The sequence below is a fragment of the Calypte anna genome, chromosome W, assembly GCF_003957555.1.
Source record: "Calypte anna isolate BGI_N300 chromosome W, bCalAnn1_v1.p, whole genome shotgun sequence".
Taxonomy (NCBI): domain Eukaryota; kingdom Metazoa; phylum Chordata; class Aves; order Apodiformes; family Trochilidae; genus Calypte; species Calypte anna.
The window spans coordinates 19,290,818-19,317,662 of record NC_044276.1 but is presented as its reverse complement, the minus strand read 5'-3'; positions in this window follow the sequence as shown (position 1 = coordinate 19,317,662).

The following is a 26,845-nucleotide window of genomic DNA, read 5'->3' as shown; positions in this document are numbered from 1 at the left end:
GATGTCCGCATTGGTGAGACCGCAAAAACTAGAAGTGATAAGCTCGATCAAAACATTGAATGACACCCAAAAGTGGTCTCACCATGGCATGAGTGACTTGCCACCCTAAGTAGCTCCAGGGCGATTGTGTTTGCACTTTCTCAGGAGCTACTATTAATCCTTTTGCCTTCAGCTGATTGGTCAATATTTGACTAAAGTTGTTGGGGATACTGCTTTCTGGCAAAGCAGAATGTCATCCATATAGTGGTAGATTAGCATGTCCAGCATTTCTTTTCGGATCGGCGAGAGTGCCCATGCCACATACATTTGGCATATCGTTGGGGAATTTCTCATCCCTTGGGGCAACACTACCTATTCGTATCGCTTCGCAGGTTCGCTTTTGTTGATCAATGGGATGGTAAAGGTGAAGTGAGCCGTGTCTTCGGGATGTAGGGGAACGTTGAAGAAGCAATCCTTAAGGTCAATAACCAGAAGGTGCCAGCCTCTGGGTAACATTGTGAGTAGGGGCAGCCCGGGTTGGAGGGCGCCCATCGGCCACATCTGGTTGCTGACCTTGCGTAAGTCATGCACTAATCGCCATTTTCCTGTCTTCTTTGGAACTACGAAGATGGGCGTGTTCCAAGGACTGACAGACGGCTGGATGCATCCTACATCCAGCTGCTCCTTTACCAGATGGCTGGATGTGTCCTGCATCCAGCTGCTCCTTTACCAGACGGCTGGCTATTGCTAGCCGCTCTTTGGATAGGGGCCACTGCTCCACCCAGACAGGGGTGTCTGTCTTCCACTGCAGTCTGGGAGTTTGCGGCACATCTGCAGTGGCCCTTATTGAAAATGTTGAGGGGGTTGAATGGGTTTGGGGATGGAGAGAACAGCCCCTAGTTGGCCCATCACTTCCCTGCCAACCAACCCTCCAAGTTGTCCCGGTAGAGGCAACACATAAGGACGTACGGTCACCACCTGTCCTTCGGGAAACTGTAATTGCACGGGTTTAAGGGCCTGAAGGGGGGTGGAACCACCACCTATTCCCTGGATGGCATCGTGGGCAGTGATAAGTTTCCAATGACAAGGCCACACATTAAGGTTGATTGTTGTTACATCAGCCCCGGTGTCCATCATCATGGAAAGGGTCTTGACCTCTTTTCCAGCGGTCAGCTTCACAATAACGATGGGCCTTGTCTTCATCTGTTGCACTAAGGTTATCAGAGTGCTTCCAGAAGATCCAAAGCCTTGACGGCCTCGTGCCACTGGGGCAGTCTCCCCCAGATTAATTTTTGGAAGGAGGACCAGTTGTGCTAGCCGGGTTCCTGCTTTGATTATCAGGGGCGGCGTTAATGTAAAACAAGTTATCACGATCTCCCCTGTATGATCCGCATCTATTACTCCTGGGAGCACAACAAGTCCTGCAACTCCAGTGGAAGAATGGCCCATTAGTAAGGCTCCAATCGTGCTTTCTTCTTGGTATATTGGTTTATAAATTCCCGTCGGTATCCGGTACACCTGTGTTGTCGTGAGCGTGACATCTATTGCTGAGGGCACATCGATGCCCAGGCTTCCCCTTGTGGCTGGGGCAGGGAGCTGGTGTAAAGCGCTGGCCTGGCTACTTGTGTCATGGCGGGGGGGCTTTGCGTGCTGCGCCTTCTGTTTTTTGCAGACCTGCATGCCAGGTTGTTGTGGTTGTCTCTCTGGCATCGGTCACACCACACTGTGGCTGAGCAAGCTCTTGCTGAGTGGCCTGTGACTCCACATTGGAAACAGACAGGGGTGGATTTTCTTGATCGATTTCCCCTTCTGTATCGATTTCCCCTTCTGTCTAGTTTCTGCGCAACTGCCGCAAGGAGCTTTTGGATGGGTTCCAAGGCGGCGGCAAAGGCACTGGCCATGCCTTGGTTTTGTTGTGTTTGGGTGGCCCTGGCAGCTACTTCTAACATCGGAGACGTCAGCCGTTTTTGGTAAAGTGGAGAACAGCGACTTCATTCTCAGATTTCCGTTTTCAAATGCCAGCAGCGTGAACATAGATTCCTTTTGCTCTACTCCCAGCTCGGACTGAGCCATGATAGATTGCCAAAGTCTGTCAAGAAAATGTTGAAAAGGCTCATTCATCCCTTGCTTGATGGCAGTAAATGAAGGGACTAGAGTAGGCTCTGGGACCACATAGGTGGCTTGGCGACCTAGGTGCACAGCGACGTGGTGGAGTGCTGTCGGGAACTGTAGCTGGACTTGGACATCTGCATAGCGTCCTGAGCCCGTGAGCATCTCGGCAGTTATCCCTGATAGTGGATCCCCGGGTGCTCGAGGGCGATTTGCCTCTACTTGGGCCAGGCGCTCCCATTCTTTGGCCCAGACAATCTGCTGGGAGGGGATGAGCAGGTACCCGGCCAGATTGCAGCAGTCGTGGGGGCAATTAGTGTCGGCGGTGAAAAGCCAATCCAGGACGGCCTGACCACTCTCTGATTTTAATCCTCCCTCTCTCAGGGTCTTCTTGGCTTGCTGTAAGGTTTTCCAACTGTGCTGTTCAAATTGAGGTGGCCCATTGTTATCATGAAGAACAGGGCAAGCAATGGTGCTGGCCTTCCAATCCCCTTCGAGAATGGCATCGCGGATGAAACCAGACCATCTTCCAGGTCGGGGTTTATCAGCACCTTTGATGCCTTGGTTGTTCTGTCGTGATCGCAGCGGGGTTGGAATGTCCTCATCGTCATTATCAGGGAGGGTGGGTGGGTCTCGATATTTATGGAAAGACAAGTGTTGTTGCATGTCTGTCATTCTTTTTTCTAAAGATTTCACAGCCTGATTTGTTTGTTCCAGGCGGGCTTTTATTTTGTCCTCCAGGCCGATGGGTGCAGCTGGTGGGTGGCCGCTTCTTTCCCATGCTCTTTTTCTGAGCTGGGAGCTGGCAGTAGGGATGGTTTCAAGCAGCAACTAGGGCTGCCCATCTCGGGGGCATGTGCTGCTGGCATCTTTGCATTCTTTTGTACGTTTTCTTCGGTGCTCGGAGCAGGTGTTTCTTCTTCCTCCGGCCTGATTTCTGATAGAAACTCGGCTATAGAGTGGTGCGACTTTCCTGTCATGCCCTTGATGGCAAGGCCGTTGTCCCTTAGTCCTAAGAATGCCTTCCGGGTTTTTCCACCCTTAGGAGGAGGGGTGGATAGCGGAGGCGCTGTGGGGACAACACCAGATACTGCTTCTGGTGGTGGTGCTGTAGAATCCATGCTAGCGTTTGGCGGAAGTGCTGCAATGGCCATGATGGCAGCTTCCACCTCGGCTTTTATTTCTTTTAGGGTATTGATCACCACTCCCCAGGTACCGTCTAATCCCGTTATGTTTTTATTCATTTCTTGAGTCTGGAGGCTTCCCAACAGGTCACTGACCTCCTGCCAAAGTTCCCATGCGGCCGCAGAGGACGGGGAGGAGGAGAGGTCTTACTCCACCCGTGTCACCAGCTTCTCATTAACAGGGGTGCTTCCTGACAATCCCATCTTTTCCTTTTTCTTGGTCAGTCAGTGGTAAGGAAGGAAGGGTAGTGGATCTTCTTACCCGACTCCTTGGGTTTTCTGCTAATGCTAGTTTGCGCCGGACTGGCTCCCGTTCTTCTGATTCATCTGAGCACGGGCTAGATAGAGGTCTATGCCCGCATTCTCCACCAGATGTTGCAAGACGAACCTCTCTTAGGGCACGATGCTCCAAGGTCCAACCAGGTGTTCCAGCCGAAACTCACAAATAGTGCTCTATAGCGCTCAGGGTTCACTAGCCTGGATCGGTGCTATTGCTCCAAGAGCAGCTAGCCTCTCTGCTAGCTTTCTCTGGAGTGCACTAAGCCTATGCTTCAAGCCTCCCCTTTTATTGACCCCCGAATGCTGCCCATGCGCAGTTGGGGCCCGCCTTAATCAGGCACAGGTGGGCTTAACACAAGCTCATGTCCACTCCCTGGCAATTAGTGGCACCTGGTTGCCTCATTTCACTACAGACCTGGATGGGAAAGAAGCCCATGAAAGCTGGTCCAAATTCAAAGATCACCTCCTGCATGCCTAGGACCATTGTGTCCCAATGAAGAGGAAGGAAGGCAGACAGGAGTGCCAGGAGGCCAGCACGAATGAACAAGGAACTCCTGGACACACTTAGAGGTAAAAACAAGTAGAAAAACCGTGGAGGATTAAGGACAACACGTAGTCACCAATATGAATAAAGTGAAGTCGTTTATTAACAATTCACACTCGCTTTATATAGAACCCTTGTTTATATAACGATATCTTGCAGGTGGCTATATCTTGGCCTCAAATCCTGTTCTCACAGAACTTATGCTGGCTACATCATTGTCCTGTTATTCTTCTTTGCTGCTGCCAGCTCCCTTTTTCTCATACCTCATCTTTCAGTAACCCTGCAACTAGACCTCAAGGCCCTTAGCTCACTCTAGCTAAAGCTAAATACTCAGGCTTGCTCACGTCTGTTTTCTTCCAGACAGTTTCCCAACATATCCCCCTTTTTGTTTTTGAGCAATTCTGACTTACTTCATCACGCGAGATAACATGCTAATGATACATGGTCATAAACAACATACTAATAATACAAAAGCAATAATAACATACTAATAATCAAAACCAATAATAACAAATATAATTGATAAACCTTGTCTAATTAAATCTCTAAGCTATCTCCATATCCTTAAATGATTTAACCATTCATTTAACCCAGTATATGCAACAGTTAATTTTTTCATGTTATCTTAATCAATCGGTTTTGGTTGTGAATTGACTCTGAATGATCAGATAAATTTATGCAAATACACCCTATCCAAGTCTTCAAAACATAACCTAAAAGCTAACAATAAAAAGTCAGTGGCAGCACGACTTTGTAAAACTGCATGTCTGACACTATCAACATCTTTTAGCATCTGTGTTAAAATACCAAAAGTTAAGTTCATCTGCTTAACAGTGCAACAGAATAGCACAATCAACAATCAACATATAGACAAGGGATCCCATAATCAACATATAAACGATCACATGAATTACAACAGTAACAAAAGCCTGTTATCAATACAATACAATACAATACAATACAATACGAAAAGCACATTTCACACTGCAGGGGAAGGACTTAAATACCTTTTTAGTATGAGGAAGCTTTGGTGTCCACTGGCGCGTAGAGCCAAGGGGGTAGAGGAGGCTTATCTGACAAAAATTCGTCGGGGGGCCCCAGAAGCATCCCCAGACCCCTCCCGGGTCACGGCACAGTGGAGTCCTGGTTTCCTCCATGATCGTCAAGTTGAGGCCCAAAAAGGACAAATAAAATTGTTTAGAGACAAAATTCCACGTCTTTAAACAGCAAAGGCACACTCTCCCCCCCCTTTTTTATTCTTTTTTTTTTCTTTTTTTTTTTTTTTTTTTTTTTCCTCTGCTGTGGTGTCTGCAGCAGGGCTCATTTTCTGAGCAGCAGCAGTGTCTGTGGGGGTAGAGACAGCAGCTGCAGCTGTACCAGATACACTGACGATGCTCACCAGCCATATCTGAGTTTTGCCCTTGTGTGCGGGGGGGCAAGAAGTGGCTGCGGAGGTAGGAGTGGGGGTGCTCTCTGTATGAGGCGCAGCTCCCACTCTCCGCAGCAACTCTCAGCCTCTGAAAAGGCATACTCATTCTCATAACTGTGGGTTTTTTTGTCCTACTCCTCACCAACATATGAGAAAAATCAACAACAACCACTAGAATATTCAAAAACGAAATTACATTGCTACTAAAATCTGGTGAAGTTAGCCTAGAATAAAATGAAGTGGAACAATCTCCCAAACCAAAACTCATATCATAAACAGCATCGCTCTGAGTCCGCATTTGAAGGCATTTGTTTCCATGGACGAACCCATCTGGCCGGTACCCAACGCACAACACATATAACCTTGACCAGTTAGTTTCACCTCTGCCGGCCCTTCCCATTCTCCTGTGTTAAAATTTTTGAATTCCACCAAAATTTTTTGGGAAGGTTCTGAAGCTTCAGAGTCTGCTAAAGCCTTTTGATGTATTAATATCGGACGCTCTGTACGACCTCCTATAAGGCGCAAATAGTTCATGACATATACAGCCTTACTTAACCGGTCCTGCAGAGGACTCCCTCCCCTCGTTTTTGTTTCTCAAGGAGAGCCTTTAATACTGAATGGCAACGTTCCACTACTGCCTGACCCATAGGGTTATAAGGTATACCAGTAACATGTCGGATACCCCATTGTCCACAGAAATGTCAAAAGCGAGCAGAAGAATAAGCAGGGCCATTATCCATCTTGATGGACTGAGGTACTCCAAGAACAGCAAAGGATACATATAGATGTCTGATAACATGTTTTGTTGCCTCACCAGTCTGTGCGGAGGCCCAAATGGCCATAGAAAAGGTATCTATAACTACATGTACATATTTTAAGCGTCCAAACTGCTGTACATGAGTGACGTCCATTTGCCACAGTTCCAAAGACTTCTAACCTTTAGGATTGACTCCCATCTCAATACCAAGATCAACTTGTTGGCAATCAGGACAAGATTTCACAATTCCCTGGGCATCCCCCAGAGGTAAATGAAATTGCTTCGCTAGCACTTTAGCAGATTGATGAAAAAATGCATGAGATTGTTGAGATTGTGAAAAAACATCAACAGAAGGACCAGTCCATGCTGGTGCAACCAAATGGTCAGCTCGGTTATTACCGATAGCCAAACCTCGGTCACTAAGATGACTCCGGATATGAGTAATAAAGTAAGAATGTTCTCTTTCCACTAAGAGTCTCAATAGCTTCTGCAATAATAAATACAAATGCTTATTCGAAACTTCCTTCAAAATTGCATGATATTTCCTCAAGATAATACCTATTACATAAATTGAGTCAGAGATTATATTAACAGCAGTGTTATTCCATGTTTTGAAAACCCAAACAACAGTGGTAAGTTCAAGGGTTTACAGAGAGTCAAATGACTTCCCTTGAATTAAATGTTCTTGCCATTGCCCAGGCGTCTCCTCCCAGGTAACAACAGCTGTACGGGATTTTTTTTCCAGCATCCGTAAAGACCGTTATGCCGTCCACTGGACTGTCAGACAAAAAACTACATGACTCCCACTGCATGTTAGATAAAAGCGGTAACAAGCGATATGAGGGGTAAGAATTTGTTATTTCCCCGCCAAACTGTGCCAAGGCTATTTGCAGGTCCATTGAAGTTCGCAGTAGCCAAACCAAATAGTCCTGCATATGGGGCAAAATGATCTGTCCCGGGTCCACTCCAGCAATGTCTTGACATCGCTCTCTGCCCTTTATAACAATTTGAGATAAGACTGCAACCCTCGTTGTAATCGTTTTGCGTAAGCGGATTGACAAAAAGATCCATTCTAAAATTCTTAAAGCTTGTGTTTTCTTGGCATCCCATTCAACTAATAACCCAAAAGGATGAACTCGATCTTGACCTGAATTCATTACCATTAACGTTATTGGCAACTCGGCTACAAAGCGAGATGCATGACACGTCAAAATGTTCTCCTGAATAACAGTCAAGGCCTTTTGATGTATGGGTTGTAACTCTCTTTTATCAGTCACATTAGACGTGGTACCCAAAAGATCAATCAAAGGCTGTAAATCATCATTAGTAATCCCACAAAGTGACCTCACCCATTGGATATCACCCACAAGTTTCTGCACATCACTTAAAGTATTAATTTCTGTTTTAAAAGCAACCTTCTGTGGCCGTACTGCACTCCCTGTGATTGTCCACCCCAGATATTTCCAAGGCTCATGCTTCTGTACTTTTTCTGGAGCAATTTTTAAACCATGTTGTTCTACAGTCTGTGTTACATAAGCTAAAACATTGTTGTGATTGAGTGTTCTCCCTGCAATTAAAATGTCATCCATATAATGATAGATAATCAACTCAGGAAACTGTGATCGTAAAGGCTGCAGGGCCCAGGCAACATGATTTTGATACATTGTTGGGGAGTTCTTCATTCCCTGCAGTAATACGACCCAGTGATATCTTTGTGCTGGCTCAGCCTTATTAACAGAAGGAACTGAAAAAGCAAAACGTTCAGCATCGTCTGGATGTAAAGGAATTGTAAAGAAACAATCTTTTAAATCTATTACCAATAGATCCCAATTTTCTGGTAACATTACCGGGGACGGTAGTCCAGGGTGTAACGCTCCCATATCCTCCATGACCGCATTGATAGCACGCAAGTCATGCAGTAAATGCCACTTTCCAGATTTTTTAGGAATTGTAAATATAGGTGTAGATGGTGATGTAGACGGTACAGTATGTCCAGCCATGAGTTGTTCTTGTACCAATTCCTTCACATGCTTCAGCCGTTCATTATTTAGTGGCCAGTGATCTATCCAGACAGGATCGTCAGTAGACCACTTAATTTTTAGGATAGGCTGCCCCTCAGTGACCGCTACTAAAAAGGCTGTGTTACAAGTCTAGCATTCAGCTGACTGAGTACGTCTCTCCCTATTAACATAATAGGTGCATGCATGACATAGGGTCTGACACTTGAGACCCGTCAGTAAATTGCAAAGCAACTGGATCTTTACTAATCCTAGTCTCCTGCGTTCCTCCCACCCCCATAATACTTGCGGGGGATGGTACCGTGGGCCATGTTAAGGGCCAGTGTTGCTGAGAAATTATTGTGACATCTGCTCCTGTATCAATCATCATTGTCAATGTAATAGTCTCATTTCATTTAGATCTGAGCAGTACTTCTACTTCAGGTTTCCCTTTCATTATATCCATTGCAAAATAAACCTGTGGCACTCCAGTGGAGCCAAAACCTCCACTTTCTCTATCCCTGTCACCTTTACACGGTACCTGTGACACAAATGGTACTAACTGTGCTATCCTACTGCCTTTTGGAATGGATACCAGCGGAGAGATAATATAAACCATAATTTTTACCAACCCAGTAGAATCAGCATCAGTGACACCAGGAACTACAAAAATACATTGCCTAGAAGTAGATGATAGTCCTAAAAGTAAAGCACACAAATTATGTCCCAAGGGTCCCTGAATATTCGAGTCCACTAAATGCACGTCAGTGTTTAACAATGTTACATCTACTGCTGTTTCCACGTCAACTCCAGCACTCCCGTGCATGGCGGAGCTGATGGTATCCAGGGCCCATGAGGTCCCTGAACTCCCTGACCAGCGGACCAGGCTCCCCAAATTTGTGTCTTGGCGCATGGGTAATTCGCGCTCCGCAGCCGGTTTCCCGATTGTCGGCACTCAGATGTATTGTGATTATCTCTATTGCAATTTGAGCACCATTTCCGTCTGGGTCCTGCACCTCTGCATTGCGATTTAAAATGACCTGCTTTACCACAATTAAAACATTTTTTATCATTCGCCAACCTGCCTTTTGGCGCTATTGAAACCACATCTTTTAGCGCTGCAGCCATAAAGGCGGCCTTTTCCGATTGCCGAGTGCGTTCTACGAGCTCAATCATATCTGCAACCTCAGCTGTTCGAGGCAATGGTCCTAAAATTTGCCTTGTTTTATCATTCGCATTATCAAAAGCTAAAACCCTAAACATACGCTGTCTGGAATCTTCATCCAAATCAGGGTGGTTTTGGATCGCCCTGAACAGTTTATCAACAAAGTCAGGAAAAGACTCATTTAAACCCTGTCTGATATGAGCAAAAGCATGCGGTCGGCCAGGTTCCTGGATCAATGTCAGCACCTGTAAAGCAAGTTTTTGAGTTAATTGCAACACCTGTGGAGCAAACTGAATTTGCAAATTGCTATTGGCAAAAGGACCTTGACCCATTAGCATTTGCACCTGAATACCATACAATGGGTCGTCTTGTTGTCGTGGCTGAGATGCTTCGGCACTGCATAATTTCTGCCATTCCCTAGAAAACAATAGTAATTGAGAGGGGGAAAGCAAAATGTCAGTTAATTGAGCTATATCTTGCGGTATCAAAAAATCACATGTAAAAATGTATCTCAACATTTGTTGTACCATAGGAGACTTAATGCCATTTTGACTTATTGCTGCTCTAGCCTTTTCTAATATTTTCCATTTAAAAGGCTCCCATTTTTGTGTCCCATCCGCTTGCATCGTCACGGGGAACGCTGACAAGTTAGGTACAAACTGTCCCTCCACTACTGCGTCACGTACGACCCCTCTCCACCTTTGTCCAGATCCTGGTTCTCCTGGAAGCTCAGGAACCGGATTCCACAAATGAGGTGGAATAATTGCTTCCACACACGGAGGAGTCTGTGGAGAGTCAAGGGGTACCAGGGCCAAAGACTCTAAACCCAAGCGCTCTCCTGCCAGTTTAGCTGTAAGATCCCTCAGTTTTTGAATAAGGCTGTTTAACAACTTTTCAACAGATCCTTCTCGTTCTGAGCTGATAAGAGGATTATCTGACAATGGTGGACACTCTGTGCTCTGTAGGGCTTCCGATCAGTTAGTACGCTGGGCTTCAGATAAAGTACCAGACTCATTATTTTAAAAAAATTGTCTTAACTCATCCTCACTCGGAGGATGCGGCAAATCGGGTTCATGAGATGCACTTTCTCCTGCACCCGCATATTCTAGCTGTCCGCGCGATGTTATGGTGCCGAGAAGTCCCGGTAAGGGCGGCAGCGGGCTACTGGCAAAAGGATTCAGTGGAGGCGCCGGCGGCATTTCGCTAGCAGGAGCCGCAGCGGCTGAGCTATCAGTCTTAATGCTTTTACTGGTCTTTTCGGGAATCGGTGCAATGAAAACAGTGGCGGCTGCCGCTCTTTCACTTTCCATCTCTTTTAAAGTTTCTTTAATCAGTTTCCAAAGTAACACTAAGCTTCCTGCCTCCTTATTTCCTTCGCTAATTTTTTTTTCCATAGGGCAGTACCTATGGCTTCCCAATAGTTAACTCAAAAATGGTACCCATCGAGGGGATCAAGTCTCTATCCCGTGCCCATTTCAGCAATTCTCGTAAGGATTTGCCATCATATGATAAATCTCTCTTAGAGAGAATATATTGGAGGAGCTTAACTACTGCCTCTTCTTCTTTAGAGAGCGTAGACCCCATCTCCTCCCCAGCTGCTCACCTGATCAGGGCAAGATCCTTCAATTCCAAGGTACCTCTTTTGTGCCGTAGCCGGGCACCAGCTACATAGATTGCCAGGGCAGCAATCTCCTTTCGACAGGCTTCTCTGCTACCCTCTCATTCCAGCTGTCTTCATCGCTCCTGGAAGCAACAGCATGAGAGTCCCTGGTCCGGGCCACCCTTAGTCCCTGTTTGGGCACCATTTGTGGGAAAAAAGTCTGTGGAGGCTTAAGGATTCCATGTACACATCAATATGATCATATGAAATCGTTTATTAACAATTTGCATTCACTTATATAGAGAAGCCTTGTTTACACCATCATATCATGCAGGTGGCTTTGTATTCCAATTACACATTCCATTCTCACAGAACCACTCTTCTCACATAATTATTTTTCTCTTCCACTGCCAATTAGTTATCTCTTTCCCATTAGCTCATTTTTAGAAACCTGTAACTAGGCCTCAATAACCATTAACCCACAAGCTGAATTAAGTCAGGATTGTTCACAATCTGTATATTTCTGAACTGTTTCCCCAACATTATTGGACACCCAGTGTGTTTACCTGTAGCACAGCGAATCCCTGGTGCAGGTAGCACAGAATTATGGGCCGATCTTATTGGCCCCTCAAACATGGGGTTGGGCACGGCAAAGGGGTAACGCCCCCTACCTTTCGGGAGCATTCGGGAACATTCTACAACATTCTACAACAGTCCAGTCTATTTCCTTTCCTCCTTTTCCTTTTCCTTTTCCTTTTCCTTTCGGTTCCCTTCACTTCCCTGCACTACGAACAACTGGTCTAAAGGTTTGCTTTAGGATCTAAATACTCAAATCCTCCCTTCCTCAGGCGATCTTCCACTGTTACTCATTACCTCTCCAAAAGTCCCCAAGAACAGACCTGGAATTCCAACCCAAAGTGTGACCACCAAAATGTCCTTTAGCCCTAAACCACTCATGGAACCCTACCCACAGAACCACCAGCAATTGGGTACGGGTTTGCTTTAGGACATAAAACCTCAAATGTTGGACACAACCCCCCCCCCCTTCTCCATGGATCTTCCACTGTTTCTGATATCACCTTCACAAGTCCACACGAAAAGACATGGAATTCAAACAACAAGACTGACCACCAAAAAATTCTATTCTGCCCTAACCCACCCATGGAACCCTACCTACAGCACCACCAACAATATGGCTATGCAATTGCATTAGGACCTAAAACATAAAGTATTCGACACGTCCCCGCCTCCTCCTCGCCCATTCTCACACTGTTATGGATATCACCTTCACAAACCCACAAGATCAAACCTGGAATTCAAACACAAAGAAAAACCGCCAAAACCTCTTGCCGGCCCCCACCCACTCATGGAACCCTACCCACAGGTCAACAACAATTGGGCTCCGCATTTGCTTTTGGACCTAAAGCATCAAATGCTCGACACCCCTCACACTCCTCGGCAGCTCTCACACTGGTACAGATATCACCTCCACAATCCCATAAGAACAGACCATGAATTCAAACACAAAGTGTGACCACCAAAACCTCCTGCTGGCCCTCACCCACCTGTGGAACCCTACCCACAGAACCACCACCGATTGGGTTGGTTTTTCTTTAGGACCTAAAACTTCAAATGTTGGATACAACCCCTCTCTCCTGAGGAAATCTTCCATTGTTACTGATATCACTTCCATATATCCACATGAACAGAAATGGAATGAAAAAACAAAGAGTGACCAACAAAAGTCCTGCTTGCCCTCACCCACCCATGGAAACCTACCCACAGCACATCCAAATATTGGGTACGGTTTTGCTTTAGGACATAAAACCTCAAATGTTCGACACACCCCACCTCCTCCTTGGCCGCTCTTACACTGTTACGGATATAAGATCCATTAGTCCACAAGTACAAGCCTAGAATTCAAACCCAAAGAGTGACCACCAAAAACTCCTACTGGCCTTCACCCACCCATGGAACCCTAGTCACAACACCACCAACAACTGGGGTATGGGTTTACTTTGGGACGTAAAACCTAAAATGTTAAACACCATCCACCCTCCTCGGCTGCTCTTAAACTCTTACGGATATCAGCTCCATAAGTCCACAAGAAATAAACCCTATACACAGCACAACAAACAATTGGGAATCGGGCTTTCTTTGGGACCTAAAACCTCAAATGTTCGACATACCCCACCCTCTCCTCAGCCGCTCCCACACTATTACTGATATCACCTCCACTAATCCACGAGAACAGACCTGGAATTTAAATACAAAGTTTGACCCCTAAAAACTCCTGTTGGCCCTCACCCACCCATGGAACCCTACCTGTAGGAGGATGGTCTGAAAGGCGGGGGTGTGCGGTGTTGCTGTATGCACAACCCCAGGTTTTGACTGTTCAGAGTCACAAGGACACCCTGTCCTGGACATGAGATTAGGAGAAGGCACAAAGAAAAACAAGTGGCTTCTACCCCTGCACCAATAGGATTTGCTTTTGCTGCATGTGAACGGCACTGGGTGACCTGTAGTAGGTAGTTTTGGAGTGTGGTGGAGGGAGGCGCGACCACTGTTGTCATAGAATGCTCTCGAATGGTCCCGAAAGGTAGGGGGCGTGACCCCTTTGCCGTGCCCAACCCCATGTTTGAGGGGCCAATGAGATCGGCCCACAATCCTGTGCTACCTGAACCAGGGATTCGCTGTGCTACAGGTAAACACACCGGGTGTCCAATAAAACACTATGTTGATGTTTGGTGATGGGGGTGTGGTCACAAAAGCACTATAAGAAAAAGTTACTGCACAATAAAGCAAAGCTTGTTTATCAACCATATTGGTTGCACGAGTTTTCCTTGCCGTTTCCTAACAACTGGCGCCTGAACAAGTGATAAGGCCCTGAACAATTAAAAAGTCTGAAGAGTCTTGAAGAAAGTTTGAAAAGTTCCGAAATCGACAGACACACTCTGCGAAAGACCGATTTTCACCAGGGAAGCTTTGTGGAGGACTGAACCATCTATAGCACCAATCACAGTTCGGCAGGTAAAACCACTGAAACCAAATAACTTGGCTGGGAACGGGGGGGCTCCAGGAAAGCACCGAAAAAAAAATAACATCCTGGAGGATAATAAATTCCTCTTGACGCAGGCGGAGAGAGGCAAATCGTAACTGAATGAAAATGAACGAGTTCGTTCGCTGCTGCAAAAGGGTTACTGTTTTTTTATTGTAAAAACCCGTACGCAAAAGGCTCGTTTGGAAAAGCCCGAGAAAGGCTCGGATTAAGGCTGCAGCAAAATATTAGAGGGATAGTTAAGTGCGCAAAAAATGGAGAATGAAGTAGCTCTAGACCTTCTTATTAGTTTCTTAAAGAAACGTGCCATAAAAGATTTAGATCTTAAAAAAGATCCAGCAGCGCTTGTAAAATACGGCCTGTCGCACCAGCTGTTTACTGAGCCTTCTAAGTTATTTGATAAGAAAGAATGGAAAAGCTTGGGAGATATTTTGTGGTATAAGGTAATAGATGAAGATAAGACCGCTCGTAAGTTGATGAAACCGTGGCGTGCTGTCTTTACCTGCTTGCAGCATTATCAGACAGAGAAGAAAATCGCCGCTGTACCCTCGGCAACCTTAGAAGGGCAGCCGATACCAGATTTGCATCAGTTAGGGGTTAATTACGATTCATGCCCCTCCACGGGGGAAAAGATAATTGTACAGCTTGCTCAAAATTCCAGTGACGTTCCAGTGCAACCCGCTGCCCCTACCCCACCTCCCTCTGATGTGGCCTGTGCCGGCCATCTTGAGCCACGCGGCTCGGAAGATAGGAACGGGACGGAAGTTACCGCTTCGAGCACCGGAAGCGGACTGAACCAAAATCCGGAAACGCTACGTCACACATTTTCCGGAGTGAATGGTCCCAAGGGCGGCCCCGGTCCCCAGTGGGTGCCACCTTCGGCTCCGCCCCTACGTCTCGCGTCATTCGGCAAGAGGGGCTCCGGAGCTGCTCCCGACCCCCAGCAGACCCCGCCTTCGGCCCCACCCCTACGCCCTGCGTCATCCAACGGGGACGTTCCAGGCCGCCAGCACCCCGCCTCCTCCCCCCCCTCCTCGCCCTCCTCTGACCAGGCGGCTACCCCCGCACTGCCGCAAGCAGCCGCTCCTCAGAAGCGAAAGCCTGCTGCACGGCGTTGCCGCGTTTTAACGATTAATTGGTCGCAAATGCATGAGGAGGCCCGTAATAATTATGATTTATCCTCAATCATAGATAGCCTCCCACAAGCTTTCCTGATCATGTATACAACAGATAATCGGGGAAATGTGGAGGTGGAATATTGCTCTTTAAATTGGAAACTGCTAACACAATTAAAAGCTGCTGTAAATGAATGCGGGTTGCATGGTGAACCAGTCAAGCTAATGATAAATTATATCTGGGAGTCAGGATTACTGCTTCCAGAGGATATAAAGGGGATAATGAGAATGATTATGACTCAGCACTAATGTTATGGCAAGCTCACTGGCAAGCACTATGTCACAGATTTGCAGACATTCCTAGAGAACAAAATGACCCCCTGCATGGGATAACAGTGAATCAGCTTATGGGTTATGGACAGTATGCTAATTTTGAGGCACAGGCAAGATTAGGCCCACACAAAATAAGAGAATCCATGAGACTTGCAAAAGAAGCTATGAGTAAAGTCAGAACTACACCAGCTGCTCCATCTTTGTCCTGGTTTGGGCCAGGATAAAGGTGATTCTCTGTCTTGTACTTTTGCTTTCAGCTGAGCCTCTTTAAGTAGTTGCTGAAATTAACAGCAAGTCCCTCAGACAGTGTCTGCTTTTAGAACTGATAACACTTGATGTTTATAGTTACTGCCAGGGACTGGTATGCAGAGCCAAGGACACCGCTCAGCTCTGAGGAAAGCATTTTACCATCCAGGAGCCCTCCTTTGGGGAGGAACAGACAAGATAGATGCTAGAATTGACCAAACAGAGTATTCCATCCCATATACGTCACACTCAGTATAAATTTGAGGGATTTTCCGGATTTCCCTCTCTTCCTGCCTCTCTAGCTGCCTCTCTTGCTGCTTCTCTTCCTGCCTCTCTTGCTGCTTCTCTTCCTGCCTCTCTAGCTGCGTCTCTTCCTGCTTCTCTTCCTTCACCCAGCATCCTGGAAGGCTTCCATCCATTCCTCTGCCTGTGCTCCTGATCTGTGCCAGCCCATATCCGTGTGTTCCTGCCTCCAGCTCCCGACTGCTACCGAATCCAGGAGTCCAGCCTGGACTTTCCCAGGGCTGCCCTGCAGCCTCGGCTGACGTGAGAGTTATTGGGGGAAAAGGGGGAAGGAATGTGGTTCTCATTTTCCTGTATATCTGTATATATTTACTAATTTGTCCTATCATTTCTGTTTCATTAAAGTTCTGTAGTTTAGTCTCCAACCTATAAGTCTCTCTCCTTTATTCTCCCTCCTTTCTTCATCAAGGAAGAGAGAGAGAGAGATTAATACAGATCGTCTGTTTCGGTTTAATTGCCGGGCCAGTGTTAAACCATGACAATCTTATATGTCAATTAAGCAAGGCAGGGAAGAGCCCTTGGCACAGTTTGTACATGAACTCACTGATGCTATTAACCAGGCTTGTGTACCAGAGTACATGAAAATTGCATTGCTTCATCAGTGTATCTTAGAAAACAGCAACACTCCCACAAAAAATGCAATTTCCTCTATGCCATTGGAAGCAACAATTGAGGAGATGCTGGAACGGTTAGCTAAAATGCCAGTAGGGGCTCAGACAATGTTAAATGAGGCAATACAGGGTGTAGGGAGTGATTTAGTGCAAGCCTTTGCAGCCCTAGCCCCGCTACGTCCTACCGACACCAAAGAGCTGCAACGATCAACCAGCAAATGTTTTCACTGTGGAGGCAATGGACACTTTCGAAGCCAGTGTCGTAAATCCAGAGTCAGCACTGCAATATGGATGGTCATGCTACTGAAGCCTGGAGACAGACACCAGGGAAACGAATCGAGGAACGCGAGAAGCCACGGGGCGAAGACCCCAACTGTGGCTCCAGTATGGTCCCTTCCAAACAACTCCAGCCAGCCACTTCCCTTCAACCAGCAACCAGCGGGAGCCTTGGGCTGGACCTGGCAACCGCATTAGATGTGACTTTTATTGACACCAAGCCCCAAAAGATCCCTATGGGTATCACTGGCCCAGTGAAATATGAGGGAAAACCATGTGGAACCCTCTTATTAGGACGATCGTCTGCCGGACTTAAGGGTTTGTTTGTCTTGCCAGGAGTAATAGACAGTGACTATACTGGAGAAATTTGTATTATGGCTATGACTCGGACACCGCCTATAGTAATGCCAAAAAGAACTTGAATTGCTTGGTTAGTTCCGACATAGCAACTAACTGATGCAGCAGCCACCTCTTCGACAGTTCCCTGCTGAACAACAGCATTTGGCTCTACAGGAGAAATGGCCTTACTATGCCTCCTGATGGATCAACGCCCCAAAGCACCAATTTTGTTAGAGCATCAACTGGACCAGTGTCGCCTTACAGCATTACTGGACAAATTGTGTCTGGTGCCTTTGCCGTTTATAGGCTCAGAATTCTGTCACTAAACAATTTTATTAGGCCTTTCCTTTCGTACTGTATTGTATTGGTATTGTATTGTATTGTATTGATAACAGGTTTCTGTTAATGTTGTAAGTCACGTGACCGTTTATATGTTTATTATGGGATCCCTCGTCTATATGTTGATTGCTGATTGTGCTATTTTGTTGTATTGCTAAGCAGATGAACTTAATTTCTGATAGTTTAACACAGATGCTAAAAAGATGTTGATAGTATCAGACATGCAGTTTTACAATACCGTGTTGCCACTGACTTTTTGTTAGCTTTTAGAATATGTTTGTAAAGACTTTGATGACGTGTATTGCATTAATTTATTTGATATGTTTATGAAGATTTTGATGATGTGTATTGCATTAATTTATCTGATCATTTAGAGTCAATTCACAACCAAGAGCAATTGATTAAGATAACATGAGAAAATTAACTGCTGCATATACTGAGTTAAATGAATGGTTAAATCACTTAAGGATATGGGGACAACTTAGAGATTTAATCAGACAAGGTTTATCAATTATGTTTGTTATTATTGGTTTTGATTATTAGTATGTTATTATTGCTTTTGTATTATTACTATGTTGTTTATGGCAATGTATCATTAGCATATTATCTTGCGTGATGAAGCAAGTCTGGATTGCTCAAAAACAAAAAGGGTTTTTGAAAGAGAACGGATATGTGAGCAATCCTGACATTATAGTAACTGAAATTGGCCTGACAATTTTTCTGCGCTCCGTGGATCGCCGTGACGTGAACTTATCCATAGACTTAACCATTCTTACGGGTAAGCAACATTTACTTGAAGCTCTCATGCAGTCCAAAAAAAGAAAAAGGGGGAGACTGAGCTTGCTGATATTCGTGTGTTAGAATGGATCTTCGGACCATTACAGCCAAAAACTACAATCCAGGCAAAGATTGAGGTATTGGCCCTTCTAATTTGTAAAGGCTGTACCCATATTATACAAATTACTGGAGATGAACCTAGCACAACCTATCTCCCAATGAAACAAGGAGAGTTGGACTGGTATTTGCAGCACTCTCCAGCCCTACAGTCAAGCCTCCTAGAAACTGCGCAAACCATTGATCTTTCCCCGCTGCGGTCTACTGCGTTAAAGTGGATGTCCTTGCATGAATGGATTCCTGTTCCAAAACAATCTGAGGAACCCCTTCGAGATGCATTAACGGTCTTTACCGATGTAGGAAAATGCTCACGACGAGCCGCAGTGACGTGGCAAGAAAAAGAGTAATGGTGCCATGAACTCTTGTCCGCACAAGAGGGTGATACCCTACAGACTCTAGAGCTGGCAGCCATCGTTTGCACCTTCTCACGCTGAATGAATGTGCGCCTCAATGTTGTCTCAGATTCCTTATATGCTGTAGGAGTTGTACAGCGAATTGAAGATGCCCATCTCAAAGATGTTGCAAACCGGCGACTAAATGACTTATTTCGCCAATTGCGGGCTGCCATTCAGCAGAGAGATCAACTCTATGCTATCATTCATATTCGGAGTCACTAGTGGCCTGACGGCCTGGCAGAAGACAATGCCCGAGCAGATAGACTGGTCTCATTATCCGTACCTGTGGTATACATGTGGAACTGAAAATATAAAATATGTCTCTCGGACCAGTTTTTTTTTCCTTCGGCTAGTAAATTACCATATGTTTATCTCAAGGAATGCCTGACAGACACCTGGTCGCCCAAACCTAGCAGGGTTCCAGGACACAAAGATAAGAAATGACTCATCCCAGGAAGCCTGGAGATATGTATGTATCAGGGCCATCTTGAATGAAGTGACCCCCCTTTCTTTTGGGGGATAAATAACCCTAGGAGAAGACGGGAAGTGGGAGCGCTTTTTTGGCTCGACGTCTCCTCAGCTAGTCATCCCGATTTCCAGCTTCACACCGATTTCCAGCTACGGAAAGACAGAGCAGCGACTCAACAGCGAAACCCAGGAGCAGCCCTCCAGCCCGAGGAACCAGGCCCTGCGCCGAACGGTGACATTTTCTCTCTTTTGTTTCTCCTTTGTTACTCTTAACGACCATCGACTGAGGTGGTTACTTTATACAAAAGGTCTTATTGCTAGTATAACCGGCTTTCCCTATTTAGAAATAAACTTTGTAACTAATTTTAAATCCAGCAGTCTGGTTACTGGTCAATTCAAGCGTCATCTCTGAGTCAGTGGCTGAATTTTCCTCGCAATCAAAATATAAATAATAACTCGGATCGTAACAGTACCCATGGACGAGTTTACTAAGGCAAGAAATGCGCATGCTACCTTCCATCAGAATGCCAGAGGACTGCACCGTCACTTCCAGATTTCCATGGTCGAGGCCAGAGGCATTGTGAAAGCTTGCCCACAGTGTAATCAAAAGGGACTTGGTCTTGGCCTCGGAGTTAACCCCCGAGGTCTTGATCCAAATGAAAAATGGCAGATGGATGTCACTCATGTGCCAGAATTTGGAAGACTTAAATATGTTCATTTTACTATTGATACTTATAGCCATTTTGTCTGGGCTACGGCTCAGTCTGGTGAGAAAGCATTACAAGTGATACGGCATCTCACCCTTTGTTTCGCTGCTGTGGGTGTGCCAGAGCAAATAAAGACAGACAATGGACTGGCCTATATTAGTAGCAAGCTAGCTCGGTTTTTTCAACAGTGGGGAATTAAGCACATCACAGGCATTCCCCATTCGCCAACAGGTCAAGCTATAGTAGAGAGGGCAAATCAAACATTAAAGGATTATCTAATGAAATTTACAGATTTGCAAGACCCACAGGAGCAATTGGCAAAGACTCTATTTGTCTTGAATTATCTGTGTATATTTGGGGAACAAAAGTTAGCGCCAGCATATGTTCATGGGACAAAAACCCAAAAAGCCGACCCCTCTGAAGCCCCACTGTATGTGACCAACAGATATCCCGCCACGGGTCATGGTTTAACACTGGCCCGGCAATTAAACCAAGTAACAGATGCTCTCTATTAATCTCTCATCCTTGATAAAGAAAGGAGAGAGAATGAGAGAGACTTATGGGTTGGAAATTAAACTACACAACTTTAATGAAACAGTAATGATAAATAGGAAAAATTACTAAATATATACATATATACAGGAAAATGGATACCACATTCCTCCCCCCTTTTCCCCCAATAACTCTCATGTCACCACCGAGGCAGCAGGGCAGCCCTGGGAATGTCCAGGCTGGACTCCTGGAGTCGGCAGCAGTCGGGAGCTGGAGGCAGGAACAGACAGATATGGGCTGGCACGGACCAGGACCACAGGCAGACGAACGGACGGAATCCTTCCAGGATGCTGGGTGAAGGAAGGGAAGCAGGAAAGGCAGGAAGGGCAGGCAGCCGGAAACTGAAAGCAGGAAATCTGGCTTGGCCCTCGTGATCCCTGAAATTTAAACTGAGTATGACATATATGGGATGGAATACTCTCTTTGGTCAATTCTGGCATCTATCTTGTCTGTTCCTCCCCAAAGGAGGGCTGCAGGTGGGACCTCTTTCTTCCTTCTGGAGGGTAAAAGTTTTCCTCAGAGCTGAGCCATGTCCTTGGCTCTGCATACCAGTCTCTAGCAGTAACTATAAACATCAAGTGTTATCAGTCCTAGAAGCACACACTGACTGAGAAACTTGCTGTTAATGTCAGCGAGTGCAACTACTTACAAGAGACTTAGCTAAAAGCAAAATTACAAGACAGAAAATCACCTTTATCCTGGCCCAAACCAGGACATTCCACCCCTTATTCCATACCATTTGCATCATGCTCGAATCATTACTATCTCTTATCCCTAAACATAACTATACATAAATCACTACTATCTCTCTGTGCTAAAATTCACTAAGTAATTCAGTCTATGATTGAAGATCATCTATTGTAGCAGATTCTCAAAACAAGGAGCAATTTTCACAGTTCGTGTCCATGGTCCAGAAGTTTCAGGTTGCAGATGGTAACTTCAAGGAAGTTACTGGATGCCAGTCGATGAACCTAGTTCTGGTTTCATCATCACAAAATCATCCTGAAAAACATTCATGGAACACTGTTAGTTTATGCAACAATTCACATAACAGTAGTTAAGGTGGGATACAAGTTCATGACTCCCAAAGATTCCATGCATTACTGATTAAGCTAGACAAGCAGAAATTAGGAATTCTCACCTGGTCTAAGATTCCCTTGTGGTACACATTGTATTTCTCCATCTTTCATCATCACCCACCAAGTGTGTCCAGGCCCTTGAGCGAAAGCAACCCCACGAATGGGTTTGCCTTTGCCCGAGGTAGGATAAACCCAAACTGTTTTCCCTAGCAAATTCTTTTCATGCACCACAGGCACTTTGTCCCCATCTACTGTGTGTAGAAGATCGGATTGAGCAGGACCAGCTCGACTCATGGAACCCTGGTGTTAACTAACCAGGTAGCTTTTGCCAAGTGCTTGTCCCAGTTTTTGAAAGTTCCACCACCCATTGCCTTTAAGGAAGTTTTTAACAGTCCATTGTGCCTTTCAACTTTACCTGAGGCTGGTGCATGATAGGGGATATGGTATATCCACTCAATACCATGTTCTTTGGCCCAGTTATATATGAGACTATTTTTGAAATGAGTTCCATTATCTGACTCAATTCTTTCTGGTGTACCATGTCTCCACAAGACTTGTTTCTCTAGGCCCAGAATAGTGTTCCGGGCTGTGGCATGAGGCACAGAATAAGTTTCCAGCCATCCTGCACTTGCCTCCACCATTGTAAGCACATAGCGCTTACCCTGGCGGGTTTGAGGCAGTGTGATGTAGTCGACTTGCCAGGCCTCCCCATACCTATATTTTGACCATCTCCCTTCATACCACAGAGGTTTAAACCCTTTAGCTTGCTTAATTGCAGCACATATGTCACAGTCGTGGATAACCTGCGCATTAGCATCCAAAGATAAATCCACCCCTCCGTCACGAGCCAATCAATATGTTCCATCCCTGCCTTGATGACCTGAAGCATTGTGGGCCCATTTACCCAAAACAGTTCACCTTTATGGTCCCAGTCCAGATCTATTTGGAACACTTGAGCAGCCTCATCTGCTCGTTGGTTGTTTTGATGTTCCTCAGTACCTCGATATGAAGGTACGTGGGCATCCACGTGACACACTTTTACATTAAGTTTCTCTAACCTAGCAGCAATGTCTTTCCACAGTTCAGCAGTCCAGATAGGTTTATCTCTATGTTGCCAGTTGTTTTGTTTCCACTGCTTTAACCAGCCCCATAAGGCATTTGCAACCATCCACGAATCCGTATAAACTCTCAGCCACTTTTCTTGTTCAGCAATGTCCAAAGCCAATTGGATGGCTTTTACCTCTGCAAATTGACTTGATTCACCATCTCCTTCATCTGTTTTTGCAACTAGTCGTGTAGGATTCCATACGGCAGCTTTTCACCTTTGATGGCCTCCTACCAGACAACAGGATCCATCAGTGAAAAGAGCATATTGTTTCTCATTATCGGGTAGTTGGTCGTATGATGTGGCTTCTTCAGCCCCTTTTACCACTTTTTCTGGTGACATTCCATAGTGTTTGCCTTCTGGCCACTGTGTTATTGCTTCTACAATTCCTGGATGATTGAGTCTTCCTATCCTAGCTCTCTGTGAGAGTAAAGCAATCCATTTACTCCAGGTAGCATCGGTAGCATGATGGGAAGATTCTTTGCCTGTGTACATAAAACTCAGTACAGGTAATCGTGGCACTAGGAGGAGTTGTGCTTCAGTACCAAACACTTCTGAAGCAGCTCTAACTCCTTTGTATGCGGCCCATATCTCTTTTTCAGTGGCTTTGGAGCCTTTGTAGTTTCTACTCCAAAATCCTAGAGGTCGGCCTCGAGTCACTCCTGGAGCTTTCTGCCAGAGGCTCCATGTAGAACCATCATCTCCATCTCCAGTGTAAAGAACATTTTTAATGTCTGGCCCTGTTCGAATTGGTCCGAGGGCCATTGCCTGCACAATCTCCTGTTTAATACTCTCAAAAGCACCTTGTCGTTCTGAGCCCCATTTAAAGCCTTTCTTCTTCCAGACAACCTCAAAGAGAGGTTTCACAATCTGATTATAAAGAGGAATATGCATCCTCCAGAAACCAACAGTTCCTAAGAAGGACTGAGTTTCCTTTTTGGTAGTTGGTGGGGCCATAGATGTTATTTTGTTAATCACGTCCATTGGGATGTGGCGACGTCCATCTTACCACTTAACTCCCAGAAACTGTATCTCTTGCGCAGGACCCTTGACCTTGCTCCTTTTAATAGCAAAACCAGCCTCGAGAAGGATTTCAATTATCTTCTTACCTTTCTCGTAGACTTCCTTTGCTGTGTCACCCCACACAATGATGTCATCGATGTACTGTAGATGTTCTGGAGCTCCACCCTTTTCCAAGGTATCATGGATCAGTCCATGGCAGATGATAGGACTGTGTTTCCACCCCTGGGGCAGTCGATTCCAAGTGTACTGGACACCTCTCCAGGTGAAGGCAAATTGTGCTCTGCATTCTGGTGCAATGTCAATAGTAGCATACCACCTGGCTGCCTTTGACTCCAGCTCATACTGAAGTTCTAGTATGTCCGGCACAGCAGCACTTAGTGGCGGTGTAACCTCATTCAGGGCACGATAGTCCACTGTCAGCCTCCACTCTCCATTAGGCTTTTGCACTGGCCATACAGGACTGTTGAAGGGTGAGTGAGTCTTGCTGATCACTCCTTGGCTCTCTAGTTGCCAGATCAGCTTGTGAATGGGGATCACAGCATCTCTGTTGACACGATACTGTCTACGATGCACTACTGAAGTAGCAGTTGGCAGCCGCTGGTTTGTAGTTCTCAGCAATCCCACTACAAAGGATTTATCTGAAAGGCCAAACAAAGCATGCAGCCATTCTGTATTCTCAGTCTTAATAGCTGCAGTACCAAAGGACCAGCGGTACCCTTTCGGGTCCTCGAAATCACCTCCCTTGAGGTAATCTATGCCAAGGATGCACGGAGCATCTGGACCAGTCACTATTGGGTGTTCGTGCCACTTTATTCCAGTGAGGCTCACATCAGCCTTCACAATAGTCAGTTCTTTAGATCCCCCCGTCACTCCAGAAATAGTGATGGATTCTGTGCCTTTCTGATTCGATGGCATTAGGGTGCACTGTGCACCAGTGTCCACCAAGGCTTTATACTTTCGTGGCTCTCATGTGACAGGCCATCGAATCCACACAATCCAATAGATTCGGTTGTCCCTCTCCTCCACCTGGCTGGAGGCAGGGCACCTCTAAGCTTGAGCACATACAGCATTGTCAGTATGTGCATTACTGGAGTTTGCATCCCCAGTACTCACACCTGATGTACAGGGATCTTGAGTCACCAGCATATTTGAATTGGTGTGGGAAAACAGTTTGCGGAGGCTTAAGGATTCCATGTGCACATCAATATGATTGTATGAAATCGTTTATTAACAACTTGCACTCACTTTATATAGAGAAGCCTTGTTTACACCATCTTATCAAGCAGGTGGCTTTGTATTCCAATTACACATGCCATTCTCATGGAACCTTCTTCTCACATAATTATTTTCCTCTTCTGTTGCGAATTAAGTTATCTCTTTCCCAGTAGCTCATTCTCAGAAAGCCTCTAACTAGGCCTCAATAACCATTAACCCAATGTGGCCTAAATTGAAGTAAGTCAGGATTGCTCACAACCTGGATATTTCTGAACTGTTTCCCCAACAAATTGGGTAACTCCACACTGGAGACTTGAGCAGCCATCTTTTTAGAAGGACCTCCTTTTACCTTCATCTTATTCAGCAACTTACATACTTGATCCTCTAGGACAGCAGTAGGTTTCTGGTCCCAGTTTTTCATGTCCTCTCCATACTCACTCAGGAGTGCCCATAGGCTTCCTCTTGCTAATTTCTGTTTCTCTCGATTCCATCTCATAGGAGGGCGTCTCCTCTTAATGGCTGCAATGCGGCGTCTTCCTTTTGTCTGAGGAAAAAGGGGTGAATGCAGTTTCTCAGATGCTCTCTTTATAGCTGAGACCCAGGCCCGACAAGGGGCTATGACAGCATCTTCACACTCTCGTACTGTTTTAATCACATCACCCACAGTTGCATCCACATCTGCAGGAACCCATAGCATTACTGATAGTTTATGGTTAAAAGGTGGTGGTGCAGCATGCACAAACCTTTGAAACATAGGTCTAGGGCACTGTACGTGATAAGGATCTTCAGTGTCATCATCATTGTAGATCACGTCTCGTACAGCCAATTCTTTCAGATACCTGATAGCTTTTTCAAGTGTGGCTGCTTTGATCTGTGGGCAGCCTATTTCCTCTTTATAGGGATATCTCTCCTCTCCCTTACAGCTGACAAGAGTCGTTTCCATAGGCTGGTGGTTCCAGCCTTTTCCCCAAATGCCCGATCAATACCTGCATCTTTGGCCAGGGATCCCAAATGCCTGGCTTCCTTCTGAGTTAATGCTATGGTAGCAGCCCCATCATTCCAGCATCGGAGTAACCAAGAGAGGAGTGGTTCACCTGAAAAACGGCTGTAGTCTTTTCTCAGAGTACGCAAGTCTCTCATGGAATAGGACTGAGCAGATTCTGAGCCTGAGTCCTCCTCAGCTGACTCTGCTTTACAGTCTGCTCTAGCTGCTCTACGAGGAGAGGCAGTATCCTTTATTTCCTCTATCACCTGGTCATCTCGTTCAGACCTGGAAGGGTTAAGGCTCGTTTCTGATTTCCATTGTTTTCCTTTTCTCCTAGTTACAGGGTCAACAAGTAGCTGTGTGGGCTGAGGGGGAGAGGCTGTGGTGTCTGCAGCTGTAGCAGAAGCAGGGCTCGCTTTCTGAGCAGCAGCAGTGTCTGTTGGGTCAGAGACAGCAGTTGCAGCTGTAGCAGATATGCTGGCAATGCTGGACGGCCTTATCTGAGTTGTGCCCTTGCGTGAGGGGGGGCGAGAAGCGGCTGCGGAGGCAGGAGTGGGGGTGCTCTCTTTACAAGGTGTTCTCGTTCCCCTAGTTGTAGTTGTCTTACTCTACCAACATATGATAGTACATGAGAATATTCACAAACACCTGAACAACAATGCCTACAAGAATCAGGAGGTTCAAAACTATAACAGTCATAATGCCATTTTGACTAGAATCCATTGAACTCAGCCCAAGAGTGGTATATTTCCTCAAAAG